Source organism: Pseudorca crassidens, chromosome 9 (assembly GCF_039906515.1).
Source record: "Pseudorca crassidens isolate mPseCra1 chromosome 9, mPseCra1.hap1, whole genome shotgun sequence".
Taxonomy (NCBI): Eukaryota; Metazoa; Chordata; class Mammalia; order Artiodactyla; family Delphinidae; genus Pseudorca; species Pseudorca crassidens.
This window is the reverse complement of record NC_090304.1, coordinates 52,405,797-52,425,481: the sequence shown is the minus strand read 5'-3', so window position 1 is coordinate 52,425,481 and position 19,685 is coordinate 52,405,797. Positions and strand designations below refer to the sequence as shown.

General features: G+C 38.5%; 1 protein-coding gene and 1 pseudogene across 8 annotated transcripts in view; both read left to right on the top strand.

Annotated features, from left to right (window-relative positions):
- The window catches only part of RAB6A (RAB6A, member RAS oncogene family), a 66,687-nt gene that overhangs the window by 8,750 nt on the left and 38,252 nt on the right, over positions 1-19,685 (top strand). For 2 of the 8 annotated variants that reach the window (XM_067750286.1, XM_067750284.1), the window contains exon 2: positions 5,297-5,394. The exons of 2 other annotated variants lie outside the window; for them this stretch is intronic. The gene's annotated coding sequence lies outside the window, so the exon portion shown is untranslated. Of the gene's footprint in view, positions 1-5,296; positions 5,395-15,560; positions 15,642-19,685 lie in introns of those variants that run through there. 4 more of the 8 variants (XM_067750287.1, XM_067750283.1, XM_067750288.1 and 1 more) reach the window with 4 other exon arrangements.
- Positions 11,630-19,430, top strand: LOC137230501 (quinone oxidoreductase pseudogene; annotated as a pseudogene).

The following is a 19,685-nucleotide window of genomic DNA, read 5'->3' as shown; positions in this document are numbered from 1 at the left end:
CTCATTGCGGTGGCTTCTCTTGTTGCACAGCACGGGCTCTAGGCGCATGGGCTTCAGTAGTTGTAGCACGCAGGCTTCAGTAGTTGTAGCTTGCAGGCTCTAGAGCTCAGGCTCAGGAGTTGTGGCGCAGGGGCTTAGTTGCTCTGCGGCATGTAGGATCTTCCCAGACCAGGGCTTGAACCCATGTCCTCTGCATTAGCAGGTGGATTCTTAACCACTGCACCACCAGGGAAGTCCCGCCAGTCACATTTCTTAAAGAAGAGTTGTCCAGTGTCCTGCTGGAGAGGATAATATTGGTTGCCAGCTTTCTTGGAGCTGAATGGAGACAGGGTTTGAAGATAACATTAGAGTATATGAATTTAATTTACTTTGTTTTGTTTTGTTTTTTGTGGTACACGGGCCTCTCACCGTTGCCTCTCCCACTGCGGAGCACAGGCTCAGCGGCCATGGCTCACGGGCCCAGGCGCTCCGCGGCATGTGGGATCCTCCCGGACTGGGGCACGAACCTGTGTCCCCTGCATCGGCAGGCGGACTCTCAACCACTATGCCACCAGGGAAGCCCTACTTTGTTTTTAATACAGTTTGTACTTCAGACTTCGCTTGACTCTTGTATTCACCAGTCCAGAAACCCTCTATTTTCCTTTCTCATAGCATAATCTATAATCTTCTGATGGAGTGGGAGAGGAACCTGGCTGTGTGGAATAGAGGAGGGGATGTGAGGGTGTCAGTCTCCCTTTTAAACAGATTTTCATCCATTCCTTTCATTTTTAGCACCACCTTTACCCTTATTTCTAGATGTACTTGGTGCCTACATTGGGGGGGTTCTCTGGCACAAATCAGATTGTTTCTCAGCTTTCCCCATTGTCAGTTTAAAATTGATCTTTATAGAATCTATTAGGTCAGGTACCACTTTGCATTTGCTTTCTAGCTTCTAACTGATTTTCTGAGAATCAACACATTTCGACATTTAGAATTGCTTAGGGTTTTCAGTTTCTGTTCTTTATTTTTCTCTTTTTTAAAAATAAATTTATTTATTTTATTTATTTTTGTCTGCACTGGGTCTCCGTTGCTGCGTGAGGGCGTTCTCTAGTTGCAGTGAGTGGGAGCTACTCATCGTTGTGGTGCACGTGCTTCTCATTGCAGGGGCTTCTCTTGTTGCAAAGCACGGGCTCTAGGTGCATGGGCTTCAGTAGTTGTGGCACGCGGGCTCAGTAGTTGTGGCTTGCGGGCTCTAGAGCACAGGCTCAGTAGTTGTAGTGCGCGGGCTGAGTTGCTCCACGTGGGATCTTCCTGGACCAGGGCTCGAACCCGTGTCCCCTGCATTGGCAGGCGGATTGTTAACCACTGCACCACCAGGGAAGTCCCTCCTCTTCTTTTTTAAAAGTACATTTTATAAAATTAAAACCAACTCATTTATATCCATGTTTATAGCAGCATTATTCACAGGAGCCAAAAGGTAGAAGCAATCCAAGTGTTCATCCATGGATGAATGGGTAGACGAAACATGGTTCTGTGTATACATACAATGAAAACTGATTCAGCCTTAAAAAGGAAGAAAATTCTGACACATGCTTTAACATGGATGAACCTTGGACATTATGCTAAGTGAAATAAGCCAATCACAAAGGGACAAATACTGTATGATTTTTTAAATTAACTGATAATAAGCATTACTGTTATCTCAACCTGCCATTGTGAGATTGCATAAAACCTTGCCCATACACCCCGCATAGACTTCTCTTTGAGATGAAGTCCAAGCTCTTCTGCCCTAGTCAGACCCTTTCAGAGTCTGGATTCTACCTTCCTATCTCTAACCTTATTGCTAGAACTCATCTTTACCTATTACTGTTAGACAGGTTTTTGTTTTTTTTTTTTAAGTTAAAAAAAATCATCATTAAGGTGTTACGTGCTGTACAGAACACACATCTTTGCATTTTAAGTTTTCTGTTCTAAGAATCATAGAATCTTACAGGTCATTTATGTATTTAATAGATGTCCACTGTGTGCCAAGCATAGAGCTAGGTCCCGGGAAATGTAGTTTTTAACAGATCAGGTATAATCTCTGTTCTCTTCTTGTTTATGGTCTAGCAGGGAGCAGTAAAGTAGATTTAAATCTTTATATTTGTACCTTCCAACCTCTGTTCTTGGACCTCCCGTCCAATCCATCCTCCACATTGATATCAGAGTGAACTTTATAAAAATGTAAATCAGAGTAACTTCTTACTAAAAACAAAAACATCTTGACTGTGCTTAAAGCCACAGAATAGTACACTTAAAAATGGTTAAAATGGTAAATCTTATGGTATAGTTTATCACAATAAAATTTTTTAAAAATTGTAAAAACTCAAAAAAATCCCCACCTTTGCAGTTTTTTGGGTTTTTTTTTTGCTTTTGTTTAAATCACTCTTAGAATAAGATCTTTCCAAATGATCTACATTGCTCACACTGAATTTTTTGGCTCCTCCCCATCCGTCCATTCTTGAGCATATCTCCCACCATCTCTCTCTGTTTCAACCATACTGACCTTTTTTTTTTTTTTTTTTTTTTTTGCTGTACGCGGGCCTTTCACTGTTGGGGCCTCTCCCGTTGCGGAGCACAGGCTCCGGACGCACAGGCTCAGCGGCCATGGCTCACGGGCCTAGCTGCTCCGCGGCATGTGGGATCTTCCCGGACCGGGGCACGAACCCGTGTCCCCTGCATTGGCAGGCAGACTCTCAACCACTGCGCCACCAGGGAAGCCCCATACTGACCTTTTTTAAGTTATAACTCTTAACCAATCTCCATCTTGTTATATATTCCCTCTTCCCCTTTGTCAGATTAACTCCAGCTTATCCTTTAGCTTCAAGAAACTTCTTCAAGGCTTTGCTGACTTCCTCAGAGTGGTTTAGTTTCCCATTCTTTATAGCCCGTCAACACTGTCCTTCTCCTTGCTGCCTTTAATACAGTTGTAATTATTTGTCTGTTAAAATTTCTGTTTTCCATTTGTTCTGTAAGTTCCACAGAGGTAGCATTCATGAATTTATTGTTCATTGCTGTATTCTAAGCACCATTGCATAGTGCTTGGCATATAGCGGGAGCTCACTAAATATTTTCAAATAAGTGAATGATTTCTGATTTTTACCATACTTAGTTTCAGAAAGGCTTTGAGGTAGCTTGCTACCTCAAAAATACGCATAAAAGAGGATAATTAAAAGAAAAACAGAATAAGACAAAAAAACCTAACGTAGGAGAAAGGTTTGATATGCCAAGTATCTGGTATGAATCTGAAGAGTCAGTGGCTCAAGATGAGGAAAATGATAACTCGGAAAAGGCTATTGGATTTATCAAGAACTAATTGCTAATTTTTAAAAAGTGGTCTCAGTAGAGTTTTGGAGAGTCAAGAAGTCAGTCGTTGTAAATGGCATATTTGAAGAGTGAGTGTGATTTAACCAAATATGTTTTTGGGTTCTTAAAGTATTATTTAACCCCTTTATTATGGGAAAATTTAAACATATAAAAAGGTACAGAGAATAGTGTCATGAACCCCCATAAACTCGTACTCAGCTTCAACAATTATCCGCCACATACCAGAGTGAGTTGAAGAAAATCCCGTATATCCTATCATCGCAAATATTTTTGTATGATTGCTAAAAGATGAGAACTTTCTTATTGGTATATTCTTGACATTCATGGATATAGTTGCCCACAGAGGCCTTTATTTTTGGGATACTTTGCATTACATGGTTTGAGACTTAACATTTTAGGATGTCTAAATCTTTGCTATCAAATTGAACTTTCTCTGATGGAGGAACTGTCCGATATTTGTGCTGTTTAATATGGTGATGGCTACAGTGACTGAGAACTGATTTCAAAATTTTATTTCACTTTAATTTCAGTAGTCTCATGTGGCTAATTAACCCTTTATCTGTCTTTAACCATCCTCTTAAAACTGAAGAATATCCCTTTCAGAAATCTGTGCATGTGTACTTTAAATTATCTACATAATCAAGGTGAGTTAAGTTGATTATAATAGGGAAATAGAGCATGTGATGACTCATGAATTTAGACAGATTTTAGGCCACCTCTGGACTAAAGATATTTTGATCTGTAGTACTTAAGGCTGCATAAAATCCATTCTTAGATCTTTTAAATCTCTGTCCTTGGTGTCTAGCATAATGTCCTTCATACAGGCAACCATAAAATATTGAATCTGTCCAGTCATTAGGAATCTGAGTAAACAGGTCTTTCTTCTTTAAGCAGGTGACAGAAGCACTAATATATTGACATTAAGTAAATAGGACAAAACTAGATGGCTATTGAAGTTACTAATTTGCAAACCTTTTATGTTTGTTTATCAAGTTGTTTAATATGGAATGTTTCTTTCCTTTGGCCTGTGAAACTTCTATAGTTAATGTGATATGGGGGAAAAGTTATGGGGCAGGAGTTAGGGATACTGAACTGTGGTCTTTGCTCCGCCACCTTATACATTATGAGCCCTTAAAGCGTTCATTTTAACCTCTCTAGGTAAAATGAGAAGAATCTACCCATATAATATGGCCTGCATAGATGGTCCTCTGTAGGCTCCACCCAGGGACTTACTGTCAGCACCCTCTCATATATTCCTACCTATTTAATGCTCTCAGAGCTTTCAGAAATTGAGAGTAGTTCCTCTTCACAGAAAGACTGAGTACGTTTAGTTTTATTTATTTATTTATTTAAAATTTTATTTATTTATTTTTGGCTGTGTTGGGTCTTCATCGCTGCTCACGGGCTTTCTCTAGTTGCAGCGAGCGGGGGCTGCTCTTCATTGCGGTGCGTGGCCTTCTCATTGCGGTGGCTTCTCTTGTTGCAGAGCACGGGCTCTACACACGTGGGCTTCAGTAGTTGTGGCATGAGGGCTCAGTAGTTGTGGCTCACGGGCTCTAGAGCACAGGCTCAGTAGTTGTGGCTCACGGGCTTAGTTAGTTGCTCCGTGGCATGTGGGATCTTCCCAGACCAGGGATCGAACCCGTGTCCCCTGCATTGGCAGGTAGATTCTTAACCACTGCACCACCAGAGAAGCCCCCCCTTTTTTAAAAAAAAATTATTTATTTATTTTTGGCTGCATTGGGACATTTAGTTTTAAATAAAGCATTCCTTTTGTTCTTTCAAAATTCTTTAGTTGAACTTTCCTCTCCAAAATATTGTACATTTGTTTTCAAAACCTCTGATACTGCAATAATTAGTCTTCTGTGTGAAAACAATCTAAATAGTTATTTCAACCTCAGTCTGATTGATATTATTCTAAATACTGTGATGATTTATTTTTATTTTTCAGAATTTTTTCATTTGTGCCTGGTTATGGCTTGAAGTGTGTTCTTCCCAAATTCGTATGTTGAAGTTTAACCTCTAGTACCTCAGATGCAACTGGTTAAGGTGAGGTCCTCCTGGGGTAGGATGGGCCACTATACAGTATGACTCGTGTCCTTAAAAAAAGGGGAAATTTGGACACAGATATATACAGAGAGAATGCCGTCTGAAGGTGAAGGCAGAGATCAGGGTGATGCTTCTGTACACCAAGGGATGCCAAGGACTGCCAGCAAACCACCAGAAGCTAGGGAAGAGGCTTGGAACAGATTCTTTTCACAGCCCTCAGAAGGAACTAACTCAGCCAACACCTTGATTTTGGATTGTAGCCTCCAGAACTGTGAGACAATAAATTTCTGTTGTTTAAACCAGTTTGTGGTACTTTGTTACAGCAGCTCTAGCAGACTAATACAGTGCTTAATATCACTTTGCAACCAAATATAGAAATATAGCACCTCCTGACAGCTGTAATGGTTAATGTGTATTTCCTGTCAAACTGTCAATACTAGATAATAATTGACATTTGATTACTTAGTACAGATCAGACCCTGTTGTAAGTACTTTACAGTCTTAGCTAGTTTAACCCTTAAAACCAACCCCGTGAGATCTTTGGAGAAGTGGTTGATTTCAGGGCTGGGGCAGGGAAAATACAAAATAAGCTGGAGAGTATTCTGGTGCCAGAAAATAAGGAAGTGTTTATGAAAGGATGGGGGACATGTTGAAAGGGCACAGGAGCCAATGTGAAAGAGCGCCCAACAAGGAAAGTTGGAAATTTTTGAGCAACAAAATAAATAATGGTGATATTGGATTATAACCCACATAATTAAGATATTTATGAATACTTATTTAAATAAGTAAATAGATAAGAAAGGACTGCTCTTATAGTAAATAGAATGAGGGAAATAGAAAATCACCGTTGGAATACCACAGTGCTAATTGCTACAGGCGAGATCCATTTGATGAATGCTAAAATTAGAGGGCAAAATTTTGCGAAGACACAGGATATTTGAATAATCTCAAAGTATATTCCTCAAGATATTTATTATTTACAAGGGGAAAAACAGTAACTTATGGTAAAGAAACTCTGTGGAGATTGCCATAATCAAGTGATCAAGGTTAACATCACTAGGAATAAGACATTAATATGACATCATGTATTTCTTTTATGATGCACTGAGAAAGGCACATCAGTTCTGTGGTGGTCTTGTCAAAAATGTATGACCTCGGGCTTCCCTGGTGGCGCAGCGGTTGAGAGTCCGCCTGCCGATGCAGGGGACACGGGTTCGTGCCCCGGTCCGGGAGGATCCCACATGCCGCGGAGCGGCTGAGCCTGTGCGTCCGGAGCCTGTGCTCCGCAATGGGAGAGGCCACAACAGTGAGAGGCCCGCGTACCGCAAAAAAAAAAAAAAAAAAAAAAAAATGTATGACCTCATTCTAATGAGAAAACATTAGACAAATCTAAATTGAGGGACATTACACAAAATAACTGACCAGTTTTCTTTACAAGTGTCAAGGTCGTAAAAACAGGAAAGACAGGAAATGTCACTGATGAGAGGAGACTAAGGAAGTTTGTAACTTTTCTGTAAAATAAAAAGTTGACATAGAAAACAAACTTATGGTTACCAAGGGGGAAGGTGGGGAGGGATCATTTAGGAGTTTGGGAATAGAAGATACAAACTACTATATATAAAATAGATAAACAGCAAGGTCCTATGGTATAGCACAGGGAACTATATTCAATATCTTGTAATAAGCTATAATGGAAAAGAATATAACAACAACTAAATACATACATACATATATATATATATATATATATATAAAACAATCACTTTGCTGTATACCAGAAACTAACACAACATTGAAATCAAATATATTTCAGTGAAAAAAAGTTGAAATATTCCTATAAGATAGGTACTACTGTTATTCTTATTTTACCATGAGGAAATTCAGGCACAGATAGGTTAAATAACTTGTCTCAGTAGTATATACAGTTAGTAACTGGCTAAACTTGGGTTTCAGCTCAACAGCCTGGTTCTAGAGCTCCACTACTAAGACACTAAACTATACAACCTTTCCTTGATAAATTTTGTATAGGTAGAAGGTGTGCAGGAAGTAAGGATACTTTGGCGTTCCCAAAACCATGAGTGAAAAAACTGTCATCATCTCTGGAAGGTTGAGCTACATGAACTAAATGTTAGATAAGATTAAGTGTTTCTCAGGTATTTTGCTGTATTGGACTTTCGTAATTTATATGACAAAATTCTTAATACATGTAACTTACAGTTAAGTAGAGAGTAAGATAAACAAATTAGTTTTAAAATTCAGTGGCTTTGAGGACTTCCTTGGTGGCTCAGTGGTTAAGAAACCACCTGCCAATGCAGGGGCACAGGTTCGATCCCTGGTCCAGGAAGATCCCACATGCCGTGGAGCAACTAAACCTGTGCGCCACAACTACTGAGCCTGTGCTCTAGAGCCCGTGAGCCACAACAACTGAGCCCATGTGCCACAACTACAGAAGCCCACGCTCCTAGAGCCCGTGCTCTGCAACAAGAGAAGCCACCGCAATGAGAAACCCACACACCACAGCGAAGAGTAGCCCCTGCTCGCCACAACTAGAGAAAAGCTGTGTGCAGCAACAAAGACCCTACGCAGCCAAAAATAAATTAATTAATTACAAAAAAGACAGTTTAAAAATTCAATGGCTTTGATAAAATTTGCTTTGTCAATGATTGTGTTACTGGCTGACACTTAATAAGAAGTAATAAGAATCACTTCATGTTGCTTATACACAAGGAAAATCATAGGTTTGTTTAATCATGGAATTAAAATGTGACATTCAAATGAGAATTGTCCAGTCACATCAAGAAGGCAAAAGTACAACTGAAAAAAGTCTTTGGATTTGTAATATCTTACAGAAAAGATAATAGCTTGTTAATTTGCAATTCTAAGATCTGAACAATAAGAGAGGCTTAAGCTGAAACATAGTGAATTTTTTTTAACATCTTTATTGGAGTATAATTGCTTTACAGTGGTGTGTTAGTTTCTGCTGTATAACAAAATAAATCAGCTATACGTATACATATATCCCCGTATCTCCTCCCTCTTGCATCTCCCTCCCTATCCCACCCCTCTAGATGGACACAAAGCACTGAGCTGATCTCCCTGTGCTATGAAACATAGTGAATTTAAGTCATATATATGGAAGAATTTCCTGACTAAAAAGGTTGTAGAAATATTAAGAGTGGGTTATGAAATCACCTGGAGATATTTCCTTTTTTAAACAGAGAAGTGATTTCTTGGAAGAGCTAGGCATACTCAGAACCAGGAGTATACCTACAATACTTAACAGATTTCTATTTTGTGTTGTATAGAACCATATTTGTTGATAATTAAATATTCTTGTTAGTTTTAGTTGGTCTTCCTTGCCTCAATATATGCTTCCTTTTATCAGAACTTCTTGATGACTGACTGAATAAATTTATATAATACAGAATAAATTATATGGCATGGGTTGGGAGTGGGATAGGAAGAAAAGTATTAGAACATAATGCTGTATGAAGTTTTGTGTGTATGGTGGCACAGGAGTATTAAGGACAAATGTTAAAATATTGTTGGAAGAAAAATGAATAGCCACAGTGTTCAGGATAAGATTAGTTAGGCTTTGATTGAAATGATCATTTAAATTGCCTTTATATAGGAGGATATAAAGAATGTACTATTAGGGATTTTGAAAACTATTTTGGAGAAATAAGCTTAGCTGAAGAGATTTGAATGAATACAGAAGAAATGCAAATACAGAAGGAATGCTGTTTTAAAATTAGATATGTCTAATCTTTCTATGAAAAGGAGCTATTTTAATTTCCGGAAACTAAATAGCTTCCAGAAGCTATTGATCATAAATGGGTAGTAATATATGAAAGGGTGCTAAAATATGTCTTTGGACAATGTAAAAGAGCCACCTAAGTGGACTATAAGTGGACTATACTCTTTCTCTGGAGTTTTGGGTTACCCTCAATACAAGGAAGATACAACAACTTGAATGCTGACCAGATGAGAGAGACATTGAGATCCTGATCTACTATTTGGAGATTCTGTCTTTTTTTTTTTAATTCATTCATGCATGCATGCATGTATGCTGTGGGTCTTAGTTGCGGCCCACGGGATCTTTTTTTTTTAGTTGCGGCATGTGGACTTTGGGGCATGCATGCGGGATCTAGTTCCCCAACCAGGGATCGAACCCCGGCCCCCTGCTTTGGGAGTGCAAAGTCTTACTCACTGGAACACCAGGGAAGTCCCTGGAGATTCTGTCTTCAAAATGAAACAAAACAAAAACTACCTTGAACTAAAATATTAAAGAATTTATCCTCTATACCTAAATGTTATATACTTGTATTGTAAGGTATATGTATTGCCAGTTTTAAACCCCATGAGAGCAAAGACTTTATTTATTGTAATTTTTTAAAAATTGGTATGCTGGGGCTTCCCTGGTGGTGCAGTGGTTGAGAGTCCGCCTGCCGATGCAGGGGACACGGGTTCATGTCCCGGTCTGGGAAGATCCCACATGCCGCGGAGAGGCTGGGCCCGAGAGCCATGGCCGCTGAACCTGCGCGTCCGGAGCTTGTGCTCTGCAGCGGGAGAGGCCACAACAGTGAGAGGCCCGTGTACCGCAAAAAAAAAAAAAAAAAAATTGGTATGCTGGAAAATGTGTTTTACTAGAGTTGAAGGGAGGGTATTTTCGAGCTTTGTTTTTCTTTCTTGGGTTTTTAGTTTTGATTACTTCATTATTGTATTATTGAGAAATGTTTTTCCAAAGTCAAAACTTACTTGCTTAAATTTTGCTGTAGAAAAGTTAAGGTGCATATTAAAGGAACTACACTCACAGTTCAGAGAAAGACTTTTAATCGGTAACACAGACACTATGATAGTCTTAAACTGTTGCTTCGTCCTCCTTCAAAGCATGTGTCCCTTATTCTCCATGAAGAAAAACAAAAGGTGTATTTTGTTTTGAACAGACCAACCTATGATTGCTTGCTTTTTTCACTCTTAATGACAATTTTTAATGAACAGAAAATGTTAGTTTTAATGTAGATAGATGTATCAGTGTATAAAAATCTGATTTTTATGTCCCATTTTAAGTTTTTCCATAGCCTGAGTAATGAAGATAGTCTCCCCTATTATATTTTAGAAATTTTTTGTGTTTTGTTTTGCTTTGTCTTTCACATTTAGGTTTATAATCCAACTGAAATTTATCTTTATGTGTACTATGAAATAGATGTCAGGTTTAATTTTTTTCAGTATGGATATGTAATTATCCGAGCATCATGTATTTAAAAACATTTCTTTTCCTCAGTTCTCTGCCATATCGGTTTTATAATGACCAACTGTCTATAAATTCATTGACCTGGTTCTGGAATTTCTATTCTGCTAATTGCTTAGTCTACCCTTGCAACAATACAAAACTTACTATAACTTAATATAAAAATTACTGATTTACCAGAGAGCAAATCCTCCCACCTTATTGGTTTTTTGTTTGTTTGTTTGTTTTGGGTTTTTTTGCGGTATGTGGGCCTCTCACTGTTGTGTCCTCTTGCGTTGCGGAGCACAGGATCCGGACGCGCAGGCTCAGCGGCCATGGCTCACAGGCCCAGCTGCTCCGCGGCATGTAGGATCCTCCCAGACCGGCGCACGAACCTGTGTCCCCTGCATCGGCAGGCGGACTCTCAACCACTGTGCCACCAGGGAAGCCCAAAGCTTATTTTGATGTTAGTATAGGTATACCACCTTTCTTTTGGCTAATGGTTTCATAGTATTTATATTTTTCTATCCTTTTTAATTAATTTATTTATTTTGGCTGCCGTGCCCGGCATATGGGGATCTTAGTTCCCTGACCTACCAGGGCTCGAACCCGTGTCTCCTGCATTGGCAGACAGATTCTTAACCACTGTGCCACCAGGGAAGTCCCTCTATCTTTTTACTCTCAACATTTTTGTATTCTTATGTTTCAGATGTGGCTTAGTAGTCATCTAGTTAAGTTTTGTGTTTGTCCAGTCTGATAATTGTTTTTAAAATTGGAACATTAGTACATTTACATTTAATATAATTATATATTTGGATTTAAAATAAATCTACCATCTTCTCAATGTGCTTTCTTTTTGTCCTGAGTGTTTCTTTTTCTCTTCTTGTGTTATTTGAATTTGTAGTCTTTTAAAAAAGTATTCCATATTCTTCATTAATTGGGAAGTTATACAATTTTCTTTTCTTTTTCTTTTTGTGATTAGCCCAGAAGTTGTGGCATGCAGCCATGACTTACAAAAGTTTACGGGTAATTGATTCCTTTACCCTTCTGGGCAGTGCAGGGACCCTGGCAGTCTAATTCTACTTACCATTCTTCCTTCTGACTTGACTTACTATGTGTACTTTAAGAGTGTGTGTGTGTGTGTGTGTGTGTGTGTGTGTGTGTGTGTGTGTGTGTAAAACCCCATAAGATGTTATTATTTCAGACAGTGATTATTTAGATTTTATTTTTACAAGGAAAACTTTTTATTGAAGTGTAACATATAGAAAAGCATACGAATCTTAAGTGTACAGCTTGAATGAGAAAAATTGCTAGTTATATTGACCTGAATATTCCCATCGTTACAAAATTATTTCTTACATTAATTAGTAAATTTGGCCTTCTGGTTCTAAAACCTCAGTTCACTGAGTTTTATCATAAGTGTGCCCCTGTGAGCTATATCTACTTTCATTTTTCCAAGAATGCAGACTCTGGACAACCTTAGTGAATACTGTCTACTTGACGGTTTCTTTCATTGATTATTTCATTTAGTGCTAGACAGGGACCAACATTGAGTGTAGCCATGAACAAGATAGATGAGGTTCCTATTCTACAGCTTATCATTTGTATGTTGGGAGAGGTAAACTATTAAATAAATGCACAAACAAGATAATATGAGTTAAGTTCCTTATATTGCCATTTTTTTCTTATTTTTCCCTGTAAGAAGTGGATCATGCTTTTCTACACTTAGACTTAAAAAGGTTTTGAGTAAAGTTAATGCTGGAAAAGCTAGTCTTATGCTAGTACTTATTTTGAACTTCCCACTGAACTGTTCTTTGAGGGTACAGATTATTTTCAAGTTATCTTTTTAAAAACATTTTTTTATTGAAGTATAGTTGATTTTTGTTAGTTTCTGGTGTAGAGCAAAGTGATTCAGTTATATATATGTATGCACGTATGTATGTATATATATTCTTTTCCAGATGGTTTATTATAGGATATTGAATATAGTTCCCTGTGCTATACAATAGGAGCTACTTACTTATTTCTTTACGATTGCATTGGGTGTTCGTTGCTGCACGCGGGCTTTCTCTAGTTGGGGTGAGCGGGGGCTGCTCTTTCTTGCGGGGTGTGGGCTTCGCATTGAGGTGGCTTCTCTTGTTGCGGAGCAGGGGCTCTAGGCGTGCAGGCTTGAGTAGTTGTGGCTTGCAGGCTCAGTAGTTGTGGCTTGTGGGCTCTAGAACACAGGCTCAGTATTTGTGGCGCACGGGCTTAGTTGCTTCGCGGCATGTGGGATCTTCCTGGACCAGGGATCGAACCCATGTCCCCTGCATTGGTAGGCGGATTCTTAACCACTGCGCCACCAGGGAAGTCCCTAGGACCTTTTTGTTTATTTTATATATAGTAATTTGTATCTGCTAATTCCAAACTCCTAATTTATCCCTCCCCCAGCCCCCTTTCCCCTTTGATAACCATAAGCTTGTCTTCTAAGTCTGTGAGTCTGTTTCTGTTTTGTAAGTAAGTTCATTTGTATCATATTTTAGATTCGACATATAAGTGATATCATTTGGTATTTGTCTTTCTCTTTCTGACTTACTTCACTTACTTAGTATGAAAGGTCCATCCATGTTGCTGTAAATGGCATTATTTCATTCTTTTTGATGACTGAGTAGTATTCCATTGTGTATATATACCACATCTTCTTTTTTTTTTTTTTTTTTTTTAAACAACACAGATTGTTCCTTCTGCATTAATAATGAAACAGAAATTCAGGACCTTCAAGTGAATAACCTAAATAATCTGATAGAGGAACAGCTAAAAGTTCTCGATTCCATTTTTTTTTTTTTTAAACATCTTTATTGGAGCATAATTGCTTTACAATGGTATGTTAGTTTCAGCTTCACAACAAAATGAATCAGTTATATATATACATATGTTCCCATATCTCTTCCCGCTTGCGTCACCCTCCCTCCCACCCTCCCTATCCCACCCCTCCAGGCGGTCACAAAGCACCGAGCTGATCTCCCTGTATACCACATCTTCTTTATCCATTCATCTGTTGATGGACATTTAGGTTGCTTCCATGTCTTGGCTAGTGCTGCAATGAACATTGGGATGCATGTATCTTTTTTAATTAGTCCAGCTCGTCATTTTATCCTTAAGATACATTCATAGATGAATGTTAACTTTGTTGTAGGAATAAAATAAAAGCCCTGCTGCTATCTAAAATACTTCTAGAAATACAATCTTAGGCTGAAAGTATTTTATTTTATTTTATTTTATTTTTTTGTCGCTCTGCATGCCTTGCGGGAATCTCAGTTCCCTGAACAGGGATTGAACCCGGGCCATGGCAGTGAAAGCCTAGAATCCTAACCACTAGGCCACCAGGGAGCTTGGCTGAAAGTAGTTTTGAGAGGTAATTTAGTTTTTCTCTCCTCCAGGCAGAACCACATCTGATACTGAATCCATAAGTTCATAATGTAACCAGGAAAGAAAAGTTCCACAAAACTGGTTTACATGAGCAAAATCTCAGGTTCCAAGGAACCTGTTATGCTTGAAGAATAACCAATAGCTTTCCATCATTGTCAGATGGTATTTGTGTTTGGCAAGGTTAGGAGATGAGACTAGAAAGGCTCAGCTCAAGTTTGAATGCCTGCTAAGGATCTTTAGCTTATGGAGACTGGGGAGCCTTGGAATGTTTATAAATTGTTGAAACATACCTCTGGCAGTATAGAGGATGGATACTTTGTTTGCACAGTGCTTTATTCTCTTGTTCACCCTCTTTCAGTGGTTGTAAACTCCTTTGCGTTCAAGGCCTTACTTACATTTGTTTTTCATTCTCATCCTCCAACCTCCTTGTTTCCTAGCGCTTGGAAGTTTTGGAATGAAGTGAGAAATAGTAGCCATCCAAGCATTAATATATTTGTTTATGTTTTATTCATCTTTGGTAAGAGTAGCCAGTGGGTCATTACCTTTATGTGAATATCTTTTCTGTCTTCACGTTTTGTGTAGTCAAATATTTTTTGTTTTTACTTTGGATGTCTCCATTTCATCATCCTGGAAACTCATATCACAGGTCTGATGCCTTTAACGTAAATATTATTATAAAGAAATAAAGCATATTTATTAAAAAAACAACTTTTGAGCCATAGATGTGAAATTACTTATTCAGCAAATATTTTATACAACCAAATTCATTCTCCCCATTTTTGAATGTAATTGTACAAGTGTAGTTGTAGTTCTCTTCTTTTTTTTTTTAATCATCTTTATTGGAGTATGATTGCTTTACAATGGTGTGTTAGTTTCTGCTTTATAACAAAATGAATCAGCTCTACATATACATATATCCCCATATCTTCTCCCTCTTGCATCTCCCTCCCATCCTCCCTTTCCCACTCCTCTCGGTAGTCACAAAGCACCGGGCTGATCTCCTGTGCTATGTGGCTGTTTCCCACTAGCTATCTGTTTTACATTTGGTAGTGTATATATGTCCATGTCACTCTCACTTCATCCCAGCTTACCCTTCCCCCTCCATGTGTCATCAAGTCCATTCTCTACGTCTGCTTCTTTATTTCTGTCCTACCCCTAGGTTCCTCAGAACCTTTTTTTTTTTTTTTTTTTTTAGATTCCATATATATGTGTTAGCATACGATATTTGTTTTTCTCTTTCTGACTTACTTCACTCTGTATGACAGAATCTAGGTCCATCCACCTCACTACAAATAACTCAATTTCATTTCTTTTTATGGCTGAGTAATATTCCATTTCTTTGTTTTTTTTTTTAAGCTTTAGGAAAAATGAAATCTTTATTCAGTTTAGGTCTTTAGAGAAAGGCTACTAGCTTTATGGAACTTCAGTGTTGTTGACTAGGTTCGCTACATTGGAGTAGTGTTAGCTTGGTTTAATTGATTTTCTGTTTTGCTGTAGAATTGCATCACCTAGATGAGATATTGCAGTGAGTTTTGCTTGCAGCCGAGCTTTTTCGCTATGGTCCCTAGGTACGTTTTTCAGGTGTCTTCATTACCATGATGGACTACAGGTAGTGTTGTTTTTGTGTGTTTGCTTGTTGTATTTTTATGCTTAACTTCTAACTAAAATCATAGCGTCTGATTTAAGGTACTGTTATTATCATAGCACATTAATCTTTTATAATGGCTTATTTTTGTGGGGGAAAATTAGAATATATAAATATCTTGTTGTCTGTTTCAGTATTATCTGACCAATATAACTGACCAGATTATGAAGCAGTTCATAAATGTTCATTTATATAGGTTGTAGAATAATTGAGACTTCTCCTTTTATGCAAACATTAGTCTTATAATCTTTGAATCCTAAGTATTCTTGAAGAGTATATTATGTGAGGAATTACTTTACCACTTACAGAAGTTATCTCTTAAATTAGTATACCTTGGTCTTCTAGAGGCCCAATAATTAGTTCCTCTAATCTTTAATAATCAGCCCCTTTTTTAGTTATCTTTGGTGCTCCAGTATTAAAATTATTATACATAGTAAAATTTACCATTTTAACTTATTTCTATGTGTACAGTTCAGTGGCATTAAGTATTTCACATTGTACAATAATCACCACAATGGATTTTATTTATCTATCTATTTATTTATTTATGGCTGTGTTGGGTCTTCGTTGTTGTGCGCGGGCTTTCTCTACTTGTGGCGAGCAGGGGTTACTCTTCATTGTGGTGCGCAGGCTTCTCATTGCAGTGGCTTCTGTTGTGGAGCACGGGCTCTAGGCGTCCCTTTCATTGGCAGGAGGATTCGTAACCACTGAGTCACCAGGGAAATCCATGATAGATTTTTAATAACAGCTTTATTGAGATGAAATCATATATCACACAGCCCTTTTTTCCATGGAATCTGAGGGAGCTCTCGCAGATTTTGATTTCCCACTCTAGGACTCGTATCTAGATCACCGTGGTGACTGAACAGAGGTTGATGAGAGCTATTAGAGTTTTTTAATTTGTGGACCAGAAGTGATGAAACTCCAGTCGGATGTTGCCATACCGATTCCAAAAGACCATCAGGTTCTAATCAAAGTCCAAGCATGTAGTGTAAACCCAGTGGACACACAAATTCACTCTGGTACCTACAGTAGAAAACCACTTCCACCTTATACTCCTGGATTAGATGTGGCTGGGATAACAGGAGCTGTTGGAGAAAGTGTATCTGCTTTCAAGAAAGGTGACAGAGTTTTCACTACCAGCATGATCTCTGGGGGCTACGCAGAGTATGCTCTGGCAGCCAATTACCCTGTTTACACACTGCCGGAAAAACTGGACTTTAAACAAGGAGCTGCCATCAGTATCCCGTATTTTACTGCTTATTGAGCTCTGCTCCACAGTGCCTGTGTGAAAGCTGGAGAAAGTGTTCTGGTTCATGGAGCTAGTGGAGGAGTTGGGATAGCAGCATGCCAGACTGCTAGAGTTTATGGCTTAAAAGTTTTGGGCACAGCTGGTACTGAGGAAGGACAAAACACTGTTTTGCAAAATGGGGCCCACGAAGTGTTTAATCACAGAGAAATTAATTATATTGATATAATTAAGAAATCTTTTGGTGAAAAGGAGTTGATGTGATTATTGAAATGTTAACTAATGTAAATCTTAGCAATGATTTGAATCTCTGTCACATGGAGGACGAGTAATAGTTGTTGGCAGCAGAGGTCCTGTTGAAATAAACGCACGGGAGACATCATGGCAAAGGAATCTAGCAAAATAGGAGTTGCTCTCTATATATCCACCAAGGAGGAATTTCAGCAGTTTGCAGCAGCCCTTCAAGCCGGAATGGAAATTGGTTGGTTGAGACCAGTATTAGGTCCTCAGATTCCATTGGAGAAGGTGGCCCATGAAGATGATATGCAAAGCAGTGGGGCTACTGGAAAAATAATTCTTCTCTTAACCACTAATCATTTCATAGATTAATGAATTTCATAGATTAATCATTTAATCTATGAAATGATTAATCATTTCATAGATTTCCTATGGAGTTAGAGGTCTCTTACCTCAGTTTTATGTACACTGCATTTGCTTTAATTAGTATTCATTTGATTCAGTGAGTTTCTTATATTTAAAAAAAAGATTTATAAGGGCTTCCCTGGTGGCGCAGTGGTTGAGAGTCCGCCTGCCGATGCAGGGGACACGGGTTCGTGCCCCGGTCTGGGAAGATCCCACATGCCGCGGAGCGGCTGGGCCCGTGAGCCATGGCCGCTGAGCCTGCGCATCCGGAGCCTGTGCTCCGCAATGGGAGAGGCCACAACAGTGAGAGGCCCGTGTACCGCAAAAAAAAAAAGAAAAAAGAAAAAAACCGTTTCAACAAACAAGCTATTTTGCATTTCTTCACTATATATTTTATTTATAATGAAGCTCCTTTGCTTTTATCCACCACTGTTTCCCCCACCACTATTTTGCCTTTTATCTCTTCAGATTTTTAGATTTACTTTTTAATAGATTCTGATCAGTGTTAAATAATGTAGTATGTGTATTGTTCCTGACTTTACTATGATTGGTTCTAGGGTTTTGCCTTTAAGTACATAGGTATTCTTATATATAAAAAGTATTTTGGAAAAACATATACCAAAGTTGTAATGTTAGTTATGTATAGGTGGTAGGATATATGTAATTTTCACTTTGTTCTTGGTCTTTTCTGTGTTGCCCGCTTTATAACATGCATTTTGCTCTTTTCTATAAAAAAGGAGGGACATTTTTCAAAACAAAGTAAAAACTGTATGTACTATTTACTAATGAAGAAATGCGTAGATCTACTCATTGCTCCAAAAAGAGACTTCTTCCCAAACATCAGTTTGCTTTTGACCAGGGTCTAGGGAAACTAGCTTTAGCTGTTCAACCTGCTATTTTAGATTCTTTAAAATAAGATGTTTGGGAGTAGGTGATTTTATGGGATTCTTCCTTCTTTGGCTCAGTTTTTTCCTCAGGTTTTCATATAGCACATGGATGGAGGACATTTTAAGAGGCCGGGATCAGGTCTCTAAAAATCAAAAGTTGAAATCAGAAGTTACTTAAATTCATACAAAACCATGAGTGACTAGGTATTGTTTTTTTTTCCTCCCCAAAGTATTTACATTTAGGAGAGCATTTGAGATATTTATTTGCTCAGTTCTTTTCCAATTGATATAATTTCTTGTATCATTTAGTATTTATTGAATCTATGCCAAGCTACTGGAGATATAGGAAAATTAGATATGGTTCTTGCCCTTGAACACTGTGCCCATTGGTAAGGATATTGGCAGTATACCACTATTGTTTACCTAGTGGCACTTTCATGTGGATTAACTTAAAAATACCAATACAAAGTAGTATGAATCTTTGGGATTGCCCTGCCAAAGAATAGAGATCTGATCCTGAAATGAGTTTCAAAATAATTTTCCATGTCATTTCATTCTTACTCTTAAACAGTCAAGTTCTTGCAGCCCTCATACCCCTCCTAGAACTCTTCATATTTAGTTTTTATGCTTCCCGAGATTAAGCTTTGATTCACTGAATGAAGTGGACCTGACCCTTATATTCCCCAGGTTACTGTCCGGGAAGTTAACTATAATTTCTTCCCAGTGTAATCCTAGTTCTTTTTGTTAGGGGTCAAGTAAATATCTGCTTACCTTTTGTGAATTAGAGATGTCAGCATAACTGATTGTTTTCCTCCATCTCTTCTCTTCATTTTCCTCACCTCTTAACTAAATAAATATTCTTTTACCTGTGCTCTCAGTTTGAGAGATTATCTTTTGTTTGGTTGGTTTTTTTTTTTTTATAAGGAGGAGGAGAGGAAAAGGAAGGGGGTGGGGAAGAAGAACTTATTTAGTTGTTTTGGCTGGGCTGAGTCTTAGTTGCGGCACACGGGATCTTCGGGATCTTTGTTGCAGCAAGTTTAGTTGCAGCATGCGGGCTTATTAGTTGCAGCCTGTGGGCTTCTTAGTTGCGGCCTGTGGGCTTCTTAGTTGCAGCATGCATGTGGGATCTAGTTCCCCAACCAGGGATCAAACCCAGGCTCCCTACATTGGGAGCGTGGAGTCTTACCCACTGGACCACCAGGAAAGTCCCGAGATTATCTGTTATTAAAG